We start from the raw sequence: 21,769 nt of genomic DNA on the forward strand, positions 1-21,769 counted from the left end.
ACATGAACCTGTAATGTTTTGTCATTTAAGGAATGAAGTAGAGCGCAAATGATGGCACAGGCAGACCACACTATTCAGCCCTGTACCAGTGTAATATAATTGTTTTATTGTTATAACAATCTTATTGTGGGCCTGCAGAAATGTGTGTGGACCCCAACCTCATGCTATTCCACACATTTTGCCTTGAGGCTGAGAGGAAATATTGCATTTTAAAGCTAATTAAAGCGAAACTATACAGTTGAAGTAGGAAGTTTACATACACCTTAGCCAAATACATTTCAACTCAGTTTTCATAATTCCTGACATTTAATCCTAGTAAAAATTCCCTGTCTTAGGTCAGTTAGGATCACCACTTTATTTTAAGAATTTGCAATATCAGAATAATAGTAGAGAATGATTTCTTTCAGCTTTTATTTCTTTCATCACATTCCCAGTGGGTCAGAAGTTTACATACACTCAATTAGTATTTAGTAGCATTGCCTTTAAATTGTTTAACTTGGGTCAAACGTTTCGGTTAGCCTTCCACAACCTTCCCACAATAAAATGGGTGAATTTTGGCCCATTCCTCCTGACAGAGCTGGTGTAACTGAGTCAGGTTTGTAGGCCTCCTTGATCACACACACGTTTTCAATTCTGCCCACAAATGATCTATAGGATTGAGGTCAGGGCTTTGTGATGGCCACTCCAATACCTTGCCTTTGTTGTCCTTAAGCCATTTTGCCATAACTTTGGAAGCATGCTTTGGGTCATTGTCCATTTGGACGACCCATTTGCGACCAAGCTGTAACTTCCTGACTGATGTCTTGAGATGTTGCTTCAATATATCCACATCATTTTCCTACCTCATGATGCCATCTATTTTGTGAAGTGCACCAGTCCTTCCTGCAGCATAGCACCCCCACAACATGATGCTTCCACCCACCGTGCTTCATGGTTGGGATGGTGTTCTTCGGCTTGCAAGCCTCCTCCTTTTTCTTCCAAACATAACGATGGTCATTATGGCCAAAGAGTTCTATTTTTGTTTCATCAGACCAGAGGACATTTCTCCAAAAAGTACAATCTTTGTCCCCATTTGCAGTTGCAAACCGTAGTCTGGCTTTTTTAATGGAGGTTTTAGAGCAGTGGCTTCTTTCTTGCTGAGCGGCCTTTCAGGTTATGTCGATATAAGACTTGTTTTACTGTGGATGTAGATACTTGTGTACCTGTTTCCTTCAGCATCTTCCCTGGGTTTTTGCTGTTCTGGGATTGATTTGCACTTGACAGCTGCGTGTTCCCATGGTGTTTATACTTGCATACTATTGTTTGTACAGATGAACGTGGTACCTTCTGGCATTTGGAAATTGCTCCCAAGGATGAACCAGACTTGTGGAGGTCTACAATTCTTTTCTGAGGTCTTGGCTGATATCTTTAGATTTTCCCATGATGTCAAGCAAAGATGCACTAAGTTTGAAGGTAGGCCTTGAAATACATCCACAGCTACACCTCCAATTGACTCAAATGATGTCAATTAACCGACCAGAAGCTTCTAAGGAATTACATAATTCTCAGGATTTTTCCAAGCTGTTTAAAGGCACAGTCAACTTAGTGTATGTAAACTTCTGACCCACTGGAATTGTGATACAGTGAATTATAAGTGAAATAATCTGTCTGTAAACAATTGTTAGAAAAATGATATCCTAACCGACTTGCCAAAACTATAATTTGTTAACCAGAAAATTGTGGAGTGGTTGAAAAATGAGTTTTAATTAATGACTCCAACCTAAGTGTATGTAAACTTCTAACTTCAACTGTAGGTGTGTGTTGACTGTGATACAGGCACTGGATTATGAGCTGCTAAATGAACAAAGTAATTATATGTATAGCCATAGAAGCACAGTGACTTGCCACAATGTGGTCATATTTGTGGCTTATTGGGGGTGTGACTTTCAGTTTGTTATTTTTGGCCACCCATCTTGTAGGACTGAATGTCATTCCAGTGCACTGCTTGCTATTTATTCTATCTGATGATGTTTGCAGGTAAAATACAAATAATGCCCCAATTGTAACAGTGAGAAGTAGAGAGCATAAGAAAATCTGATTGGGTGGGCCTGGCTTCCCAGTGGGTGCACCCAGGCCCACGTGTGTCTACGGGGCTGTTGTGAGTACTCAACCTGTATTTTTGTTAGCCTTACTAATGAAATATTACTTATGGCAATGAAATGTTGTATGTATTTGGTATTTTCTGATTTTTAATAGCGATATGCTTTTTGCAGGGCAGTGCAAACCTTTTTTTGTTTTGTTTTACCTGCAATGATCGTGAAGGTTCACCTTCTAACAGGACAACGACCCTAAGCACACAGCGAAGACAATGCAGAAGTGGCTTCGGGACAAGTCTCTGAATGTCCTTGAGTGGCCCAGCCAGAGCCCGGACTTGAACCCAATCCAACATCTCTGGAGAGACCTGAAAATAGCTGTGCAGCGACGCTTCCCATCCAACCTGATAGAGCTAGAGAGGATCTGCGGAGAAGAGTGGGAGAAACTCCCCAAATACAGGTGTGCCAAGCTTGTAGCATCATACCCAAGAAGAATCGAGGTTGTAATCGCTGCCAAAGGTGTTTCAACAAAGTACTTAGTAAAGGGTCTGAATACTTATGTAAATGCAATATTTCAGTTTTTGCTTTGTCTTTATGGGGTATTGTGTGTAGATTGAGAAATGTTTTATTTAACCTTTTCACACGTACCAACAAACGAGTGTGATCATTCTACAGTTGTCACTGCAGCGTACGCTCAAACCAGTGTGATTAGAACACTTATTTAGAACGTTCAGTTTCGATTGATGCAAGAGTCAGTGTTTGAGCTGGCCACACTGTTTTTTCACAGAAACATTTAGCACAAACACAGTCCTTACATAGTTATGTCCTGAATGTGACCAGTTTATGTTTGCATGCAATGTTCAGACATTCAGAAATGTAGCAACAGCATACACAATCATCCAAACTGGAAAATCTAGGCTACATTAGTCCTAGAGCTAACTGAGGAAAGATTGACATAACACAGCCGTCATATTTAAATAAATAACTCTCGGGTGACAGAAACCACAATATTAGTTATCTAATAACAATTACTATTTATAATTCATCACATCATGGATGAGTTCACCATTGATCAAAATAATTGAGTAAAATACTTTCTATAAAACGAAAGGAATCCGACGATGGGTAGTTTGTGTGCGCCGCCAAGTTTTTTGTTGTGTCAACCAAAGATAATAAAGAGGAGACAAAATTAATTTGGTCTGTTTGCAGTTTGCATGTTGAAGGGGGGGGTGTCGTCTACGATCATTCCCATCCCTTCATTCACTTCCGGAAGTTTACTTGAAAGATGAGTGAAAAAGTGAATCCTTTTTAGAATAAGGCTGTAACGTAACAAAAATGTGGAAAAAGTCAAGGGGTCTGAATACTTTCCGAATGCGATGTACATGTGACTTCCCGCTATCAGAATATGAAGATCGCATTCAAAATCTGGCTGACCACTTCAGGGATGCATTGTATGCAGGTTTCTCCTCAGTCTGGATGCAATCAGGCTACCGAAAGCGCATACAGTGGGCGACATCATCAGCACTCCTCCCACACAGCACTCCTTTCATTATAACGTTGGCGGAAATAATTCCTAGCGTGTGACGAATGTGTTTGGCCTCATAAATGCTAGCCAGCCAGCTAATATTTCGATTATAATTTTTGGGGGCTAGAGTTATGCTAACCTGTTTGCAATCCCTTTAGCGTTGCTTGCTAGCTTTCTGGCTAACTACAGAGGTTAGCTGGCTAGTTAGCTACTGCCGTCAGTTGTTGTTGTGTTATCATATTTTGCCTATTCCACCGTTTGTAGAATGCATAATAGCATTTGAATATAGCGTGGGAAAAGGGAATCCTGACACACTGTGGACATGGTAGACACATTTAAATGTAGGTGTAGATGTATAACGTGTTTGGAATTCCATGATCGGAACTCTATGATCAGAATAGAAAAGCTGCATGAACTGTCAAGTCTAGACACGGCCAGAGTAGACACTTTGGCTTAACCTTCTCAGCTTCTGCCACACAAGAAGAGAAGGATAGAAAACAGCTGTAAGCTCTGAGCTATCCTTAAAAGCCCAAGTCTCTTTAGTCTTAGTCGACATGCTTTTCCAAACGCAAAATACATTGTTGCCCATATTTACTATGTAATAACTACTATTTCTTCCACTCTTATGAGGCATGTGTGAAAAACCTGTATTTGACTGAAGGTTTTGTGAATAAATGTATATTTTCAAATATACTGTGAGTGTGAATTTCTAAAACTTAAATCAAACTGCATGTCTCATGCTTCTGTACTTGATCTATCCCCTAAAATGAATGGGTAATTTTGGTTTTATATAGCCACATTTGTGCAGTGATCTTGGTTTGCTTCAGATTTTTGACAAATACTACGTGTTACACCTATGTCAATCCCCAGATAGGAGGTCCATAGACCTATCACTTTGTCTAATTAAGAACATATGTAAGACCACTCTACAGTGCAAGACCGATGGCATCTAGCCACAGAAGGTTCTGATCTTTGCCTAAAGTGACGAAAGCCCCCTCATTCGCTACATTTTGGTAGGTAGTGTCTCTTCCTCAATTCATCTTTCTTTCCTTGATTCCTTACATCCTCTCTTCTTGTCTCCTATTCAAAAATAACTGAAGAAGAAGGTCCAGGAGGAGGGACCTTGGACCGTCTCCTCCAATACAGTTCAGAAGGAGGCAAGGAGATAAGATGCAAGGAACCGCAGGAAAACTAATTGAGATTGAGTCAGTGTCTCATGGTCTGACATCATGCTTAGGCCTGGGATTTTCAGACTGTCAGTGCCAGCTGATGACACGAGAGACAGCCTAAGCCTTTCAGCTTAATTAGTGGGTTGGTGCATTTTCATCCCTCCAAAATTGTGGCATTGGTACGCCTAATTAAAGCAGCGGAGAAAAACATAATAGCATAATATTATCGTCTGCATGGTCCTTAAGCACACCTTTGCCTCGTATCACATTCCAATGATAAAACTGGGGGGGACAAAAATGCAATTTCAGAATGTGGGGGGGACATATCCCCCCCTCCCCAGTGAAAGTTGCACCCCTGCATAGAACAATGATTGAATAGTAATGATTTGCAATTTCAAATTACTTACTGTGTATAGTATATTACTGTGTTACTACTACTGCTTTATTACACTGGTATAAGTGCCACAACGTACAGTTGTAAAACACACATTGAGAATATTCATATATCCTGATTAGAATTGCAGGGATCACACTTCCAATAATATAGCAAATACATTCTGAATGTAAGGCATTGTCTGTCACACAGTATAACACCCACACAGTCAACAGCAGGGTGAACAAGGCTAAAACCAGTTCAGCAACATTCAGGGACTTACCAACCAACATGATGTCATCCTTCTGCTACTGGGTCTAAAGTCAGTACCATACACATTGCGAAACAACTTCTCATACCAGGAAGAAAACACTTTTCTTCGAGTGGAGTACAGACATAGTCCATATACACTGCTATATTTACAACAAATAATCTATCTACATCACTGTAGCGATTGAGGGGGAACACTGTCTATCATCAGATCAGTTACACATTGGTTACACTTTACATGAGTGTTCTTATACTGTGTAATTATTCCTGTAAGTACATTGTAAGAACTCATTGTTTTAATGTACCAACAGCAGTAGCACTATCCCTAGTCTAGCCCTAACCTAAAGTAGGCCTGTAAGTATATTAACATTATGTTATTACAATACACTGTACTTGCATGAATAATAACACAGTCATTTGGGCACTGTAATGTAAAGTGTGATCCATGTTTCTGTACAAGATTGTTACAAATGTTCTAAGAGTAAGTGTTCATTGGGGAACCTCATCTAAGAAAGTAATCAATCAAACGTAATTATAAAGCACTTGTTACATCAGCAGTTGTCCCAAAGTGCTAATACAGAAACCCAGCCTAAAACCCCAAAGAGCAAGCAATGCAGATGTATAATTTTTTTTTGAAAAATTCCCTAAAAAGGCAGGAACCTGGGAAGAAACCTAGAGAGGAACCAGGCTCTGAGGGGTGGCCAGTTCTCTTCTGGCTGTGCCGGGTGGAGATTCTAAGAGTACATGGCCATTAAGGCCAGATTGTTGTTCAAGGTGTTCAAACATTCGTCGATGACCAGTAGGGTCAAATAATAAGTAGTTATAGAGGGTGCAACAGGTCAGCACCTCAGGAGTTAATGTCAGTTGGCTTTTCATAGCCGAGCACTCAGATCTAGAGAGCAGGTGAGAGAGAGCGAGAGACGAAACAGCAGGTAGCATGACCGTGGAACAGGTCAATGTTCAATAGCCGCAGACAGAACAGCATAAACTGGATCAGCAGCACGGCCAGGTGGACTGAGGACAGAGACAGCAAGGAGTCATCAGACCAGGAAGTCCTATGGCTCACATCCTTCGGGAGAAGCTAGAGAGAGATGGGAGAATTAGAGGGTGCATACCTAAGACCACAGAGGACACCAGATAAGACAAAGTGATTTTCATTGTTTACCTTTTCATAAAGATGTACAATTTTCCTTAAATTGGAAATATACTATTCTTGACCTAGATTAATAACTAGATTTAGGGGGGATAGGGGATAACCCTATCCCCCCGGCACATAGACTATTGCAGCATAGTAGATACAGGAGACTGAGACGGGGGGTCAGGGGACACTGTGACACCGTCCAAAGTTGCCCCCGGACAGGGCCAGTCAGGCAGAATATAACCCCACCGACTTTTCCAAAGCACAGACTCCACACCACCATAGGGACACTAACAGACCACTAACTTACTACCCTGACACAAGGCCGAGTATAGCCCACGAAGTTCGCCCCTACTGCACTATCCCAAGGGGGAGCAAAACCGGCAAGGAAGATTACATCAGTGACTCAACCCACTCAAGTCGAGTATAGCGAAAAAAGCATGGCACGATGTAATGCACCTCTTCTAGGGCATGGGAGAGCACGAGCAAGCCAGTGACTCAGCTCCCGTAATAGGGTCAGTGACAGAGAATCCCAGTGGTGAGAGGGGAGCCGGCCAGGCAGAGACAGTAAGTGTGGTTTGTCACTCCGGTGCATTTCCGTTCACCTTTGCACCCCTGGGCCAGACTACACTCAATCATAGGACCTACTGAAGAGATGAGTCTTCAGTAAAGACTTTGTTGTGAAAATTCTACACATGGACATTCAAAATCAATCTTAAATGAATCTTTAATTATCAGCATGCTGGAGCAGATCCAACAAACTTGATGCACCATAGTACACGTCTGGCAGGAGCTCTATCGGGGCAGTCCCGTTAGATCTCTTATATACTGCTTACAGACACGTGACATGATTGACCTTATTCATGATTCATAATTAATTCATCATTTACGTTTGGGGAATGCATGACCGACCAATACTGGTTCATGCATGTGACAGACCAATACCTCACAAAGCTTCTTCTCTCTAAGCTGAGACCTTGAAACTGAGATATCCTTTCGTTCTCAAAAGAAGGTTCTGGGCATACTGACAAATTGCAGATACTGATAGTGAGGATTCGTTCATTCAGTCACTTGCATGAACACAGAAGTTGGTTATTAGAAAAGCACAAACATAAAATGTTCCATCACATTCCCTCCTCATTTCACACAATCTATGATAATTATCATTACATTTAAAGTACGCATTAGATTATAGCTTCTATCAAAAGGTTCTATACTTCTATTGAAGTAAGGGAAGTCAACACTTTAAAACCAGACACTTTATCATAATAAAGGTGGCACTTCTATTAACGGGTGTGAATTTATCAAACATGCACACACACTTGCACACACACATTTTGGATGAAAAGAGTGCCCAAATTAAACTGCCTGCTACCTAGCCATAAAAGCTAGAATATGCATATAAATAGTTGATTTGGATAGAAAACACTCTGGAGTTTCTAAAACTGTTTGAATGATGTCTGTGAGTATAACAGAACTCATATGGCAGGTACAAACGTGAGAAAATCCAACCAGGAAGTGGGAAATCTGAGGTTGGTTGTTATTCAACTCATTCCCTATTGAAGATAGTGGGAAATGGGTTATTTTGCACTTCCTATAGAAAACTTCAGAGTGTTTTCTATCCAATACTAATAATACTATGCATATATTAGCATCTGGGATTGAGTAGGAGGCAGTTTACTCTGGGCACGCTATTCATCCAAAAGTGAAAATGCTGCCCCCTGGAGTGGCAGGTCAGCCATTTTGTCAGTTTTCCAAGGCGCGAGAAGGACCTCGACATTACCTTCTGAAAAGCGTTCGGTTTACACGGCGAATATCTGATTTTATTTGATACATATTAGAAAAAAAAATCATAAAGTAGGTTTTTTCAACCGAGTTTCATCAGTTTATTCAACGTTTATTGGGACTTTTGGAGTTTTCCGTTCTTTGCGCCAAGAGAGGGTGGGAATGTTAGTAACATTGGCTAGCATTGTGGCGCGAATTCGACAGAAGAAATGGACATTCTAAAACCAAACAACGATTTATTCTGGACCAAGGACTCCTTGTACAACATTCTGATGGAAGCTCAACAAAAGTAAGAAAACATTTATGATGTTATTTCGTATTTCTGTGTAAATTGTTGAGTCCTATTCTCCGCCGTTTTGGTGAGTGCTGTCTCACAATAACGCAAGCTGTATGTTTTGGTAAAGTTATTTTTAAAAAATCTAACACAGCGGTTGCATTAAGAACCAGTGTATCTTTGCCATACAACAAGTATTTTTATGTAAAGTTTATGATGAGTTCTTTGGTCAGATTAGGTGAGTGTCCAAAATATCTCTGGAGATTCTGGTGAATCGATGCTACGTATTCACAATGTATAATCAGGATTTGTAGCTCTAAATATGCACATTTTCGAACAAAACATAATTGTATTGTATAACATGTTATAAGACTGTCATCTGATGAATTTGTTCAAGGTTAGTGATTAATTTTATATCTTTTGCTGTTTTTTGCGATAGCTACCTTTTGCGGTGAATAATTGCGTTTGGCTATTGTGGTAAGCTAATATAATTCTATATTGTGTTTTCGCTGTAAAACACTTTAAAAAATCGGAAATATTGGCTGGATTCACAAGATGTTTATCTTTCATTTGCTGTACACCATGTATTTTTCATAAATGTTTTATGATGAGTAYTTAKGTATTTCACGTTGCTCTCTGTAATTATTCTGGCTGCTTTGRTGMTATTTTTGATRGTRGCTGCAATGTAAAACTATGATTTAYACCTCAAATATGCACATTTTCGAACAAATCATAAATGTATTGTATAACATGTTATAAGACTGTCATCTGATGAAGTTGTTTCTTGGTTAGTGACTAATTTTATCTCTATTTGGTCGGTTTTGTGATAGCTACCTATGCGGTAGAAACATGGTGAAAATATGCAGTTGAGTCTTTGGCTATTGTCGTTAGCTAATATAAATACATATTGTGTTTTCGCTGTAAAACATTTTAAAAATCGGAAATGATGGCTGGATTCACAAGATGTTTATCTTTCATTTGCTGTATTGGACTTGTGATTTCATGAAAATTATATTATATGATATCCCTGTCCCGTTAGGCTAGGCTATGCTAGTCAGCTTTTTTGATGAGGAGGATCCCGGATCCGGGATGGGTATCACTGAAAGGTTAATGGGTTTATGCTTATTAGTAACTGGGATAAGCAATTTCATAAATGTGTCAAGTGCAACGTCTGTTTGCTCCTCACCACGGACCAACAAATAATTTTCACACCAACAACATAGGAATCACTACAAAACTTATTGTATAACCTCTTATATAGTATTTTAGGCCCAGCCTAATAGTAGCCTAATATATGGCTACTATATTTTGATTTCTGCAGCACATGGTTCTAAATATTGCTTTCAAGCCCATTTCTGCAGCATTAGTAAAGATGTGATCAATACATGTTGATGAGTTCATTCCTATACTATTTGTAACTACCCTGGTAGGTTGACTGATAACTTGAACCAGGTTAAAGGCACTGGTTCCAGTTAGAAGCATTTTCTTGAGTGGGCAGCTTGATGAATGTCAATATTTAAATCACCCAGCAAATATACCTATCTGTTGAAATCACATACAGTTGAAGTCGGATGTTTGCATACACTTAGGTTGGAGTCATTAAGGAAATTACTTTAAAAACTGTTGAATCCCCATGGATTGATGAGGAATTGAAAAATGGTTTGTTTGAGGGATGAGGCAAAAGGAATGGCAAATCAGTCTGGTTGTACAATCGATTGGCAAATGTACTGCAAATTAAGAAATTATGTGACTAAAATGAAAAAAATTAGAAACTAGACTATTAAACAAAGGTAAATTACATAAAGAATGATTGTAGAAAGCTTTGTTGCACCTTCATTCATTAAATATGATGGCTCATTCATCATAAAACAACTGATATTGCCAACTGCTTTAATGATTTTTTCATTGGCAAGATTAGCAAATTTACGCATGACATGCCAGCAACAAACGATGACACTACACATCCAAGTATAGCTGACCAAATTCCAAAAGACAAAAATTGTAAAGTTAGTGTGGAAGAGGTGAAAAAATGAGTTGTCTATCAACAACGACAAGCCACCGGAGTCTGACAACTTCGATCGAAAATGACTGAGGATAATAGCGGAAAATATTGACACTCCTATTTGCCTACTGGAAAGTGTGCCCTCAGCCCTGGAGGGAAGCAAAAGTGATTCCGCTACGAAAGTAAAGCCCCCTTTACTGGCTCAAATAGCTGACAAATCAGCCTGTTACCAACCTTTAAGTTTTTAGATATAATGCTAATTTACAGTGAACAAATTGACAACAGACTTTCAGCATGCTTATAGGGAAGGACATTCAACAAGCACAGCACTTACACAAATGACTGATGATTGGCTGAGAGAAATTGATGATAAAAAGATTGTGGGGGCTGTTTTGTCAGACCTCAGTGCGGCTTTTGACATTATTGTTTATAGTCTGCTGCTGGAAAAAAGTATGTGTTATGGCTTTACACCCCCTGCTATATTGTGGATAAAGAGTTAGCTGTCTAACAGAACACAGACGGTGTTCTTTAATGGAAGACTCTCCAACATAATCCAGGTAGAATCAGGAATTCCCCAGGGCAGCTGTCTAGGCCACTTATTTACTAACGAGATGTCACTGGCTTTGAGCCAGTGTGTCTGTGTATGTGGATGACTCAACACTATACACGCCAGCTACTACAGCGACTGAAATGACTGCAGTTAGTTTCAGAATGGGTGGCAAGGAGTAAGTTGGTCCTAAATATTTAAAAAACTAAAAGCTTTGTATTTGGGACATGATTCACTAAACCCTAAACCTCAACAAAATCTTGTAATTAATCATGAGCAAGTTGAGGTGACTAAACTGCTTGGAGTAACCCTGAATTGTAAACTGTCATGGTCAAAACATATTGGTACAACAGTAGCTAAGATGGGGAGAAGTCTGTCCATAATAAAGCGCTGTTCTACCTTCTTAACAACACTATCAACAAGGCAGGTCGTACAGGCTCTAGTTTTGTTGCACCTGGACTACTGTTCAGTTGTGTGGTCAGGTGCCAAAAAGAGGCAATTACAAAAATTGCAATTGTCTCAGAACAGGGCAGCACAGCTGTCTCTTGGATGAGCAAACAATAATAAGCATGTCAATCTCTCCTGGCTCAAAGTGGAGGAGAGATTGACTTCATCACTACTTGTATTTGTGAGAGGTATTTACATGTTGAAAGCACCGAGCTGTCTGTTTAAACGACTAGCACACAGCTCAGACACCCACGCATGTCACAGTTTCTGTTTCATTTTTGAGTGTGCTCCCTTGGGTTACCGCTGGAGGGCACCCTTACTTTGTTTCTAGTGTCCAGGTTACCCTGATTGTTATTATTGGTTTCACCTATGGTTGTTTGCCCTCTCGGTTCACCTGTTGCCTCGCTATTTAGGTTCTTCTGTGGGCAGGGATCTTTGCTTGGGTCTCATATTTTGAATAGTGTGCTCGTGTGCTATTGCTTTGTTTTTTTCTGTAAAAACCTTAGTAAATGTTCTGGATTTACCCTTACCTCTGCCTGCTGTGTTTCTCTGTGCCTGGGTCCGAGTTCATACTAGCATTATTGTCACAGTAGACCTAAGCCACAATTGACCCAGCAGAGATTTTTCCGTCATCCGAGGGACACTCCGAGCTCCACCATTTACGGTCGGCTCTCAACCACCATGACATTGTCAGAGGAATTAAGAACTCTTGTGTCCGCTCTGCAGACAGAACAGACAGGAGTAACGGCTGCTACACCTGTGGTGGTTCCTAACCCTCCACTCCTACCAGCTCATTGTCTTCCTCCCCTCGGAAGCCTCATCTCCCGACACCGGAGCGCTTTGAGGGGCATCCTGAGAGGTGTCGTGGGTTCCTGCTCCAATGTTAGCTGGTCTTCAAGCTGCAGGCATCAACGTTTCCCACTGAGCGTTCCAGTGTGGCATACGTCATCTCCTTGCTCTCAGGACGGCCTCTGGCCTGGGCCACGGCCATATGGGAGCAACAATCAGACATTTGTTTCAATTGGCAAAGCTTCAGGCAGGAGATGAACAGGGTTTTTGATCACCTCATCAGTGGTAGGAATGCTGCCCAAAGACTCATTGCGCTTCAGCAACCGGAGCATTGCTGATTACGCCATTGACTTTCGGACGCTCACCACTGAGAGCGTTTGGAATACAGAGGCACTTCACTCAGCCTTTCTGAATGGACTCAGCAAGGTTCTCAAGGATGAATTGGCTTCCCGGGACAACCCTTACACTCTGGATGAATTTATCATTCTGGCCATTTGGATTGACAACCGGTGTCGGGAACGTCGTCGGGAGAGGACGGAGGAGTTCCGTATTGGTTCCAGTGTTTCGGGTTCTGCTGAGGGAGTCGATTCTTTGTTGGTTACACTGCCTTATGCTGCATATGCTTGTTCTGTACGCCGTTGGGGTTTTCAATTCGTCTCTGGGCTTCCTTCATATCCTTCAGAGGAGTCGATGCAATTAGGATGCACCAGACTGTCCGCTCTGGAAATAAGGCGCAGGATTAATGAGCAACGTTGTCTTTACTGTGGACAGTCTGGACATTTCTATGCATCCTGTCCCGAGCTGACGGAAACGGGATGACTCGTCAGTATATGGGAGAATACTGGCAAGTCAGATACAGTCTCCAGCTGCCGACACGGTACGCACCTTGCTTCCGGCCAACTTGTAGTCGGACAATCGTCAGTTGGACATTCCTGCTTTCATAGACTCTGGGGCTACCGGCTGTTTTCTAGATCGCACATTTGCTCGCCAACAGGGGTTGCCTCTCACTAAGCTGGACACTCCGTTGTCGATCACAGCGCTGGATGGTCAACCCCTAGGGTCTGGGAAGGTGAAGCAACTCACCATGGCTATTCAGCTATGAGTTCTGGATTACCATGTAGAACTTATCCAGTTACATCTGGTGCAATTCCCTGAGCTTCCCCTGGTTCTTGGACATCCGTGGCTTTCCACCCATAATCCTCAAATTGACTGGCCCTCGGGAAGAGTTCTAGGATGGAATCCTTCATGCCAGTTCACCTGCCAGCAACTGTCTCCACCCCTTTCCGGCCCTGCTCGTCTGGAGGCTTCCAACTCTCCTGTTCCCCCGACTGGGGATGACAAGCCTGATCTTTCTTGCGTACCTGGGGATTACTGGGATCTTGGTAAGGTTTTCAGCAAACGACGGGCCAGCGAACTACCTCCTCACAGGCCCTACGATTGTGCAATCGACCTCCTGCCCGGCACCACTCCTCCGAGGGGAGGGCTGTATTCTCTCAGGTCCAGAGACTGCAGCCATGAACAGTTATCTTAAGGAGGCGCTGGCGGCTGATTTTATTCGGCCGTCCACTTCACCTGCAGGAGCGGGTTTGTTCTTTGTTGGGAAGAAGGATGGGGGTTACGTCCCTGTATCGCTTACCGGGGTTTAAAAATATTACCATCAAGAACCGTTACCCTCTTCCTCTTATGTCTTGAGCTTTCGAGAGGCTCCAGGGAGCTACGGTTTTCTCAAAATTGGATTTACGGAATGCATACAATCTGGTGCGCATCATACAGGGAGACGAGTGGAAGACAGCGTTCAACACCCCTAATGGACATTATGAGTACCGGGTCATGCTGTTTGGACTTATTAATGCTCCCGCCGTTTTCCAGGCCCTGGTTAATGATGTGCTGCCTTCCTTCACCAGTTCGTGTTTGTGTACCTGGATGACATCCTCATCTTCGCCAAGACCATGGTTGAACACATCCAACATGTTCGCCAGGTCCTTCAAAGACTCCTCTCTCATCACTTGTTCGTGAAGGCCGAAAAGTGTGAGTTTCACGTTCCTCGGAAATCCTTCCTGGGGTACATCGTGTCTCAAGGCTGTGTAAGGATGGACTCCCAAAAGGTAGGAGTGGTGGTCAACTGGCCCCGGCCCAGCACTGTCAAGCAAGTATAGTGTTTTTGGGGTTTTGCTCATTTCTACCGGAGATTTGTGAGAGACTTTAGTTCTGTGGCTGCGCCATTGACAGCGCTCACCAAGGGCTCGACTTGGCATGTAGGCTGGACCTCTGCTGCTGAGAAGGCATTCCAGGACCTGAAATGTCGGTTTTCTTCAGCATTCATTCTTGTTCATGCGGATCCTTCTCTTCCCTTCATGGTAGAGGTGGACGCCTCTGACGTTGGCGTGGGTGCGGTTCTGTCTTAGCGCTCGGCTTCTCCAGACGTCTCTCTCCAGCGGAGAGGAACTATGATGCCAGAAATCGGGAGCTTCTTGCAGTCAAACTGGATTTGGAGGAGTGGCAGCACTAGTTGGAGGGTTCGGAAAACCCCTTTACGGTTTGGACTGACCACAAGAACCTGGCCGACATCCAGGAGGCTAAACGGCTCAGTCCCTGGCAGGCTCGTTGGGCTCTCTTCTTCACTCGGTTCAGATTCACGTTATCTTACCATCCGGGGTCTAAGAACGTGAAGCTGGATGCCCTTTCTCGCCAGTTTCCCAGCTCCAGTGAGGATCGGCCGCTTGGATCCATCATCCCCAGGTCGCTCATCCTAGTATATAGAGACTGTGGTGAGGGAGGCGCATGGTCGGGAGACAGTTCCAGACGGTTGTCCACCTAATAGACTTTTTGTCCCTATTGGAGCACGGTCAAAGGTACTTCAGTGGGCTCACTCATCGCTAGAGTTTTTGAAAATGAGATTTTGGTGGCCCTCGGCGGATGCGGACACTAAAACCTTCGTGGCTGCTTTTCCGACCTGCGCCTGGAACAGGACTCCTCGTCAGCAGCCTCTGGGGTTTCTTCATCCGCTGCCAATTCCTTCTCGACCCTGGTCTCATCTCTCTATGGATTTCATAACGGGCCTTCCATCCTCAGAGGGCCACATGGTCATCCTGGTCATTGTGGACTGCTTTTCCAGCTAGTCCGCCTTCACAGACTTCCTCTGGACATCGTCTCCAACCGGGCCCCCCATTTTTCCTCCAGATTCTGGAGGGCATTCTGTACTCTTCTGGGGTCATCAGCCAGTCTGTCCTTGGGATATCAACCTCAGTCCAACGGTCAAATGGTGTGGGTGAACCAGGATCTGGAAACCGCCTTACGGTGCTGTGTGTCCGCCAACCGCGCCGCTTCGAGTCAGTACCTTCCCTGGGTGAAGCATGCACACAACACTCTCCAGTGTTCCTCCACCAACCTGTCACCATTCCAGGTGTTGTACAGTTACCAGCCCCCCCCCCTGTTTCCAGATCAGGACATTGAAGTGGCGGTCCCTTCTGCTCAACGCCTCATCTCTCGTTGCCACCGGACCTGGAAGAGGGCTCGTTCAGCGCTCCTGAGGTCCTCAGCTCGGGTTCACCGACAAGCTAACCGTCATCGCTGCCCGAGTCTCCTCCTGCGTCCAGGCCAGATGGTCTGGACTGGTCAGTGACTGCCTTGGCAACAGCTAATGGGAATCTATAATAAATACAAAAATCTATAGTAACCCATTATACTCTTCATATGTTACTTTATCTCTGGTAACCCATTATACTTCATTTACACTAGTGTTCTATTTATTTCCGGTCGTTTAAATATTTACTCGATTGTTCTATTTATCAGAATATTCAGAAATAGTGCGCTCTTCTTTCATATCTCACATACAGAATCCATATGTTATAAATCTTAGGTACCACTTAATGTGCACTCTATGCACCATATGTATCTTCAACGGTTCTCCAGCATCCAAGAAACTATGGTACAGTGGTCGCAGACCACATAGATCATTATCAGAAATACCTATAGACCTCTACGTGTAGTCTCAGACTACGATGGGCAGTGGTGGACGGAACCCCTAGATAATGTTATAGACTGGTTGGGGTATTCATTCTCGACACGCACTCAGTAATCTTCTATATTTTTTCTTTCACACCCATACTAGTCCCCTGACAGCTCCCATTCACTCAGTACTTAGTCTTATTATCTACATTTCAATTCTCTTATTATCTCAATTCCAATACTCTCATTATCCAAATTTCACTCCTCTTGTTATCCACATTGCAATCAATCAGGCAATTATCCAACACTTCAGTCAGTTTAACACATCCTTTCCACACTCACACATCTTTCAAATCCACATTCACTTAGTACTATTCCCAAACACACTCAGTAATTTCCCTTATTACTCCCATGTGCATTTTCAACGATTCTCCTGTTGTTACTTTCTATGCACCATATGTATCTTTCTATACATTTAGAATAGCACCTTGTGCTATTATCAGTGGCTGCAGACCATGTAGACACTTGTCAGCGGGGCATGGTACTGTTACTATCCCTCGCTCTAGTCTTCTCCTTCTTCTGTCATATGTATCACTGCCTTTGTTCCTCTATAGTCTCTACAGTCACCATAGTCTCTACAGCCAGCAGCGTACCACTCCACATACCACTGCTGGCTTGCTTTTGAAGCTAAGCAGGGTTGGTCCTGGTCAGTCCCTGAATGGGAGACCAGATGCTGCTGGAAGTGGTGTTGGAGGGCCAGTAGGAGGCACTCTTTCCTCTGGTCTAAAATGTATCCCAATACCTCAGAGCAGTGATTGGGGACACTGCCCTGTGTAGGGTGCGGTCTTTCGGATGGGACGTTAAACGGGTGTCCTGACTCTCTGAGGTCATTAAAGATCCCATGGCACTTATCGTAAGAGTAGGGGTGTTAACCCCGGTGTCCTGCCTAAATTCCCAATCTGGCTCTCAAACCATCACAGTCACCTAATAATCCCCAGTTTACAATTGGCTCTTTCATCCCCCTCTCCCCTGTAACTATTCCCCAGGTCGTTGCTGTAAATGAGATCGTGTTCGCAGTCAACTTACCTGGTAAAATAACAGTGAAATAAAATATAAAATACAGTATCTACAGTCCTTATAGCATCAGTCCCTACAGCATGCATAGTCACAAATGCTACGGTCCCATAGAATAACACACACACTTTCACTCAGTAGTTTAATAGTAATAATATCTACACTCAGTAATCTCCCTTATTACCCCATATGCAACTTCAACGATTCTCCTGGCGTTACTTCCTATGCACAATATGTATCATTCTATACATATAGAATAGCACAGACAGTTGTCAGCAGGGCATGGTACCGTTACTTGCCCTCGTTCTAGTCTTTTCCTTCTTCTGTCATATACCACTGCCACGGTTCCTCTATGGTCTCTACAGTCGTCATAGTCTCTACAGTATCTATAGTCCCTTAGCATCCATAGTCCCAATAGTTTATATAGTCATAAATGCTATGGTATCTATAGTCTTTAAATTGACTTACTGAAATTCGGTCGCTGTGTCCTTCTAATGTTTGCGGATGATGCGTCTCCTCCTGGGCACAGTAAGGGTCTGGTCTGTGCAGGTTCTCGTCCTCTTTTGGTCAGACGGGGATTTCCCTCATGCTTCATAAAATGCGCCACCGGTTTTCCTCACAGACCCTCACTGGAAAGTTCTGCAGGCAGAATCAATCTTCCTGTTCGTTGATGCCAAATTGTAGTGGAAATTCTACACAAGGACACTCAAATGCAATATTAAATGAATCATTGTTTATTAACAGTTAACTGAAGAGGTTCCAACAAACTTGGTGCACCATATTACAGATGTGTAATCTGTCAGGAGTTCTATCGGGGCAGTCCCGTTAGATCTCTTATATACTGCTTATGGACACGTTACATAGGCATGAATTAGCTTATTCATCATCAAGTTGTCTAGGTGTTATAATTATTTCAGCTCTGCCCAAACTTGATGCAAAGGGACAACTCAATTCATTTTTAGTGTTTTATTATGGGTCTGATGCCATTTGTTGAATATGTTGAAACAGTTGATTTGTTGAATAGAGTAGTTGAATGACAGAGGAATAGGGAAAAGGTATAGGTTAATAACCTTAAACAGAGAATAAACATGCATTATTTTACACAATAAACAATGCATGACACAGCAACAAAGCATGGCTTTGAATAAAGTAAACGTTTAAACAATTTAATCTAGCACTTCAAGCAATTACTTCTGCAGTCAGAAAATATCCACAAAAAAAGAAGTCACCACTCCTACCAGAGTTAAACATGTAAATTGTGCTAAGCACTGGATGCAACATAATAAATAATTCCAAACATTACATACCAGTTGCGTCTTTAGGGTTGAACACTGAGCTGTTTGTATGTTGAGGACCCAAGCAAAGCTAAGCCCAAACATTTTATAGCCATGCTTATCTGCCAGGTGCGCATGTAAAAGTAGTCCCTCCAGAAATCCTGGCTCAATTTTTTAGTTCCACCCGTGTTTTTGGGTTATCTGCCCTCTTGAGGCCTGGAGTTCTTTAAAGGAAGAGCTGCCATTGTGCTCATGTTTTGAGTGTTCTGTTTTTTGAGGCAACATTCATAATTAATACATCATTAAAGTTTGGTTCATGCATGTGACCGACCAATACTGGTTTACGTGACAGACCAACACCTCATGATGAATATTTTCTCCAATCTGAGACCTTGAAACGGAGATATCCTTTCATTCTCAAAACAAGGTTCTGGGCGCACTGCTAAATTCCAGATACTGATAGTGAGGATTCGTTCAATCAGTGACTTGCATGAGCACAGAAATTGGTTTTTAGAAAAGCACAAATATAACATTTTGCATCACAACTTATTAAAGGTTGAGACCAAGTCTGATCGGCAGACCATTCCATAAAAACTACGCTTTATAGGATTCCTTAGAAATTCTAGGAAAAATACAGAGGCCTGCGACTTGTAATTGTAAGGTATGTGTAGGTACAGTATGTAGAGCAGGACCAAATCGGAGAGATAGGTAAGAGCAAGTTTATGTAATGCTTTTGTAGCGTTGAAATCGTGCCCTAGCCTTAACAGGAAGCCAGAGGCCAGCACTGAAGAAATTTCTTGGGGGTCCTAGTCAAGATTCTAGCAGCCATATTTAGCACCAGACTAAGTTTTTTTTGTGCCTTATCCAGGTAGCTGGAGAGTTAAGCATTGCAATATTTTAATATTGAAGTGACAAAAGCATGGAAAAGCTTTTCGGCATAATTTCTTCACAAAAAGTTTCTGAGTTTGTCAAAAGTGAGTGATCAGGGCATTACAGTGTTTGTTGACTCTAGTCATGTGCCTCACTCCCTCCTCCCACTATCTACTCAAACAGTAGAGCGTGATCACAATTGTGAAACCACAGTTCCTGAAAGCAACACTCATTTCATGACCACACAGGGACAGCATATTTGTCCATACCAATGATTTCATGAAGGTCCATATTCACACTAATTGATGACATCTTACTGACAGGATGCCAGTGAATGTGTTGTTGAAAATATCTAAAGGAATTGCCATTGTTCCATACAAACAAATCTGTCATGGGACAGTTGAGCTAACATAGGCTAATGTGATTAGCATGAGATTGTAAGTACAGTGACTTCCAAAGTATTCATCCCCCTTGGCATTTTTCCTATTTTGTTGCATTACAACATTTAAATTGATGGACAAACACAAAATAGTCCAAAATGGTGACGTGAAATGAAAAAAATTACTTGTTTAAATAAAACAAAAAAGTGGTGCATGCATATGTATTCGCCTCCTTTGCTATGAAGCCCCTAAATATGATCTGGTGCAACCAATTACCTTCAGAAGTCACATAATTTGTTAAATATAGTCCGCCTGTGTACAATCTAAGTGTCACATGATCTGTCACATGATCTCAGTATATATACACCTGTTCTGAAAGGCTCCAGAGTCTGCAACACCACTAAGCAAGCCACACCACCAAGCAAGCGGCACCATGAAGACCAAGGAGCTTTCCAAACAGGTCAGGGACAAAGTTGTGGAGAAGTAAAGATCAGGGTTGGGTTATAAAAAATTGAAAAATACTTTGAACATCCCTCAGAGCACCATTAAATCCATTAATAAATAATGAATTTGCAGACGTGTTGCTGTGCGTTTTGTTGCCAACTTTACTTTGCTAGCTTTGCTTTGCTAGCTGACAGCTTTACGTTTATATTTTTAGTTTTTCCATCACAACTTTTTTCCCTCATTCAACTTTTTCACTCCGGACGCTTTATCTGGACATGGTTCGTCAGCACCTTCAACAGCCGAAGCTAAGTAGTAACTTTAACATGATGTCTTCTAACTGCATTCGCTGTACTCATAATATACAGGAGAATGATCGCCTAACGGCGAGGATAGCTGTGCTGCAAGCCCAGCTTCAGACGCAATCGTTAGGCAAGGGTAATTTCAGTGTAGGAAAGGGTGAAACAGCGTCTGTGCCACCAGTAAGTACAGATAGTAACGTTAGTATAAATCCCCCCGCACTGTCCCCGCAGCCGGACAATTTTCTCATGGCTTCTGGAGGGAAATGCTGTTGGAATGCTCAACCGGTGTCGCTCATTCAGCCGACAGAAACTTTCAACCGGTTTTCCCCATTAAGTAGCGAGTCGGAGTTTGAGGCCGAGTCTTCTCTTGTCTCTACTCCTCCCGTTACGGGGTCTGAGACGCCGAAGGCTCCCACCATTAGCTCTGACAAATTGAAAACCCTAGTCATTGGCGACTCCATTACCCGCAGTATTAGACTTAAAACGAATCACCCAGCGATCATACACTGTTTACCAGGGGGCAGGGCTACCGACGTTAAGGCTAATCTGAAGATGGTGCTGGCTAAAGCTAAAACTGGCGAGTGTAGAGAGTATAGAGATATTGTTATCCACGTCGGCACCAACGATGTTAGGATGAAACAGTCAGAGGTCACCAAGCCTAGGGTCGAGGCACAGACACAGTCTCAATGGGGATGCTGAGCTGACTACACTGACTGTGCTATTGGCAGACTCCACTAAGCTGGCAGGTTGGCTAACAGCCTGCTGCCTGGCCTGCCCCTATTTCATTGTGGAGCTAGTGGAGTTAGAGCCCTATCTATGTTTGTAGATAAGATGAGAGCACCCCTCCAGCTAGGATGGAGTCCGTCACTCCTCAGCAGGTCAGGCTTGGTCCTGTTTGTGGGTGAGTCCCAGAAAGAGGGCCAATTATCTACAAATTCTATCTTTTGGGAGGGCAGAAAACAGTTTTCAACCAGCGATTGAGTTGTGAGACTGGCTGTAGAGCTCGTCACTCCCTAATGGGAGAGGGCCAGAGACATTACTCGATGCGACACATCTTTCTAGCTGATTTACAGGCTGAAGCTATGTTGC

The 21,769-nt window shown here is 42.7% G+C and overlaps 1 protein-coding gene and 1 long non-coding RNA gene across 2 annotated transcripts in view; both read right to left on the reverse strand.

The window, feature by feature from the left end:
* LOC139027800 (cryptochrome DASH-like) overlaps positions 1 to 21,769 on the reverse strand; it is a 455,373-nt gene that overhangs the window by 402,726 nt on the left and 30,878 nt on the right. The window lies entirely within an intron of this gene.
* On the reverse strand, positions 5,133 to 18,978 carry LOC111963603 (uncharacterized). Its single transcript, XR_002877267.2, has 3 exons — positions 18,721 to 18,978; positions 17,882 to 18,105; positions 5,133 to 6,490 (listed from the first exon to the last, which is right to left on the reverse strand). It is a non-coding gene; the product is annotated as an uncharacterized lncRNA (long non-coding RNA).

Source organism: Salvelinus sp. IW2-2015, linkage group LG5 (assembly GCF_002910315.2).
Source record: "Salvelinus sp. IW2-2015 linkage group LG5, ASM291031v2, whole genome shotgun sequence".
In the NCBI taxonomy this organism is placed as follows: Eukaryota; Metazoa; Chordata; class Actinopteri; order Salmoniformes; family Salmonidae; genus Salvelinus; species Salvelinus sp. IW2-2015.